Source organism: Etheostoma spectabile, unplaced genomic scaffold, assembly GCF_008692095.1.
Source record: "Etheostoma spectabile isolate EspeVRDwgs_2016 unplaced genomic scaffold, UIUC_Espe_1.0 scaffold285, whole genome shotgun sequence".
NCBI lineage: Eukaryota > Metazoa > Chordata > Actinopteri > Perciformes > Percidae > Etheostoma > Etheostoma spectabile.
In genome coordinates, this window is record NW_022605579.1 from 843,176 (window position 1) to 846,218 (window position 3,043).

A 3,043-nucleotide genomic window follows, 5' to 3' on the forward strand; every position below is an offset into this window, starting at 1 on the left:
GCTTCCCAGCCACCCTTTACTTCTGTGCTCATGGATATCAGGGGTTGTTATTTGGTACTCGCGCATATCTGCAGTGGCACCAGTGTTCTCACTTTTACTGATTTCTACATGAATCGCAATACACATTGCATACAATACATTTTCATTCTATTTCTGGTCACATTACATACATTTATTACTCATTTATCTTGTATCATAGGTTCAAAGATTCAGCTTCAAATCCTAGATCACCGTAATGGTGTGATCACACATCACACTGACTTATTATGAAAACTTAAAACAATTATTCATGTGAAAAGGGGCAGATAATATTGGTGTTTATGTTGTCTTCTAACCAATGCCCTATCCAGATTAATTTCTTAAAGACAGAGAGTTATTGTGAAGATATTCTAATTGGGTTTTTAACATTCCTTCATTATGGATGAGGTCCGTCAGCAAACAGTTTACTTAGTGTAGATATTGTCTTCACGTGTCATACACATCTTAATTTAATAACAAACGATAGCAATAGTAGAGATGCAGCTAACTAGTAACAACATGATAGAATAATCTGCTGATAATTTTTCTCAATTAATCATTTGGTTTATAAAATGTCACAACATTTGTGAAAACGTGTCATGCGTTCCTAGAGCCTGAGGGGATGCTTCCAACTGTTTGGATTTGTCTGAACAGTCCAAAACCTAAAGATAATCAAGTGAGTATCATAGAACACAAACAAAAAACAGAAAATATTAACAGTTGTGAAGAAATGGTGAATCTTATTATAAAACAAAAATGCTGCTGACGAATTTCATATTGACTATACCATGTGTTTTTATGAGGCTCTTTTTTCACCTTGAGGCAATGGGATCCAAGATTTTGTACGGACGCCGGTACCCACAATCCATTGTGGCATGTATTAGTGGCAGATTTTGTCACATTTGGAGGGGGACTGACTGAAATGACACAATCTTGTACTGAGTATTTTAGACCACCTTCCCTTGTAAAACAAATCCTCTCCAAACAAGGCTTTAAACCACGATCAGATGGGGTGTGCTGTCGGCTGGTTTGAATGCATAACTACCGCCGTTGGCAACAAGAAAACATCATTCTGTGTGCTATGAGAAATCCTATTTCCTTGTATTATTGGTTTAGATCTAAACATAAAATGAACAAAAGAGTACTCCGAAATGAGTAAGAGATTTGTTCTGAAATGCCGGAAGTACATTGTCCTCACAGAAGGAGCAGAGAGCTGACAGTTTTGTCATCTGGTCTAAGAGATCTCTCTAGATAACATTTGTTTAACAGGCTCATTTTGCATGGGTGTGAGTTAAGTTTAGCTGCAAATATATAACGTTTGCTGAATAAACAGCCGCGATTGACAGTTCCCATCATGATCATGAAACGTCAAATGCATGGTGGAAAGTGACAGTAGCGGAATACATCCAGTAATGTCAGTTATCTAGCAACACTGACTGTAGGAGCCATACAGATGGGGTTCCTCCAATGTATTGCATTGTTTTGTCCAGGCCTAGGCTAGCCTTGGGTAATTTAAGTTCTTGTATTGATGCAAACAGGTGATGTTAATTGAAGAAGCGGAGCAACGAGTTTTTAACTGTGCTTGGATTACATTGTGGTTTTTGGACTTTATTTGAGTTAAGTGGATGCTGTAAGGCTACAGAAAATAAAAGCTTCAAATGCAAACTATTGGAAAGGACTGGACATTGTTATTCTGAGTACCCGTTAGAAACTGTAATCCAAATCAGTATCAGACACAGTCACTACACGGACATTTACTATCATTAGCGATGATAAGCTACCAATCATTGCAGACAAGAGTGTAGCAGTAAAAACACCTCAGTGTGTAAAACTGAGAAAAAGTGGATTTTGCTGCTTATGGACTTATTTCTGTTTGTAAGTAAAAGAATTTTGCATTGGTGTAAGTTAAGTTTACATGCAAAGCGTATGCTGAATAACAGCCATGAGTGACAGTTACATCAAAATCATAAATGGGCAATTGTATGGTGTGGAATAACAGTAGCACAAAAAAATCCAGTACTGTTGGTTAAACAGCAAAAAGTGCACTAGCACTAGCCACGATAAGCTACCAAATATTCCAGACTGTGGCACTCAAAGCCCTCAGTGTGTTGAACTGAGAAAAGGTGTATTTAACTGCTTATGAACTTATTTTTATTTGTAAGTAGAAGAATGGGATATGTCATCTTTAAAACATTACAGTCTCACTTGTGACCAAGTACAAAAAAGGCCCAAGCCAGGACTGTGCACCACATTCCCCCCTCTCTTCTTTCCTGCGCTACTTACATTTTATGTATTTATATTTTACATTTTTATTTTTTGTGTTGACACTGTAAAGGGGTTGCTTGAATCTAGTTCCACAGCTACTGCACTTGTATTATTGTATTATTGGACATTGCAATTATTCTGTGGGATTTTTTTGTTGTTGAGTGTTTTGCTTAAATTTTTCTGTTAAAATATATGAACATTTGATTGAATTCTTGAATTGTGTGGTGTTTTGCTGGGTTTGTTATTTCGTTTGTTTAGGGTGTACATTTCTATATGTGCACGCTTGTGTGGTTATGTTCTTTATCCTACATATTAAACACAACATACAACTGTACTAGACTAAAACTATCTTTGACGTCAGGAGAGAGACCTTGCTGGCACCCCTTGACCATTTAAAAAAACAAAAAAACATAAAAGGGATAAAGGCCAACTGTCACAGTATGATGACAGTGAAGGCATTCTATTCTATTTTATTCATGGTAATGCAAAAGCAAGGCTCAGAATGCACTAACATCTCTTGTAGAATTGACATTAAAACACTAACTTCAGATACTGTAGTCTACCCTGTGGTGGACCTTTTTCATGGCAAAGGGCATCTAGTAAAGGGTTAATGCACAAAGCGTAGAAAGTCATATTCACTTCCACAATGTACCAAATAAACCTTCCTTTTTTTGCAACGGTTTGTTGTTTGTCACCCCTTTTCATTGAGGCATTAACTATTGAAGACAACTGCCAACAAAAGTGATGATGCTAAAAAAAA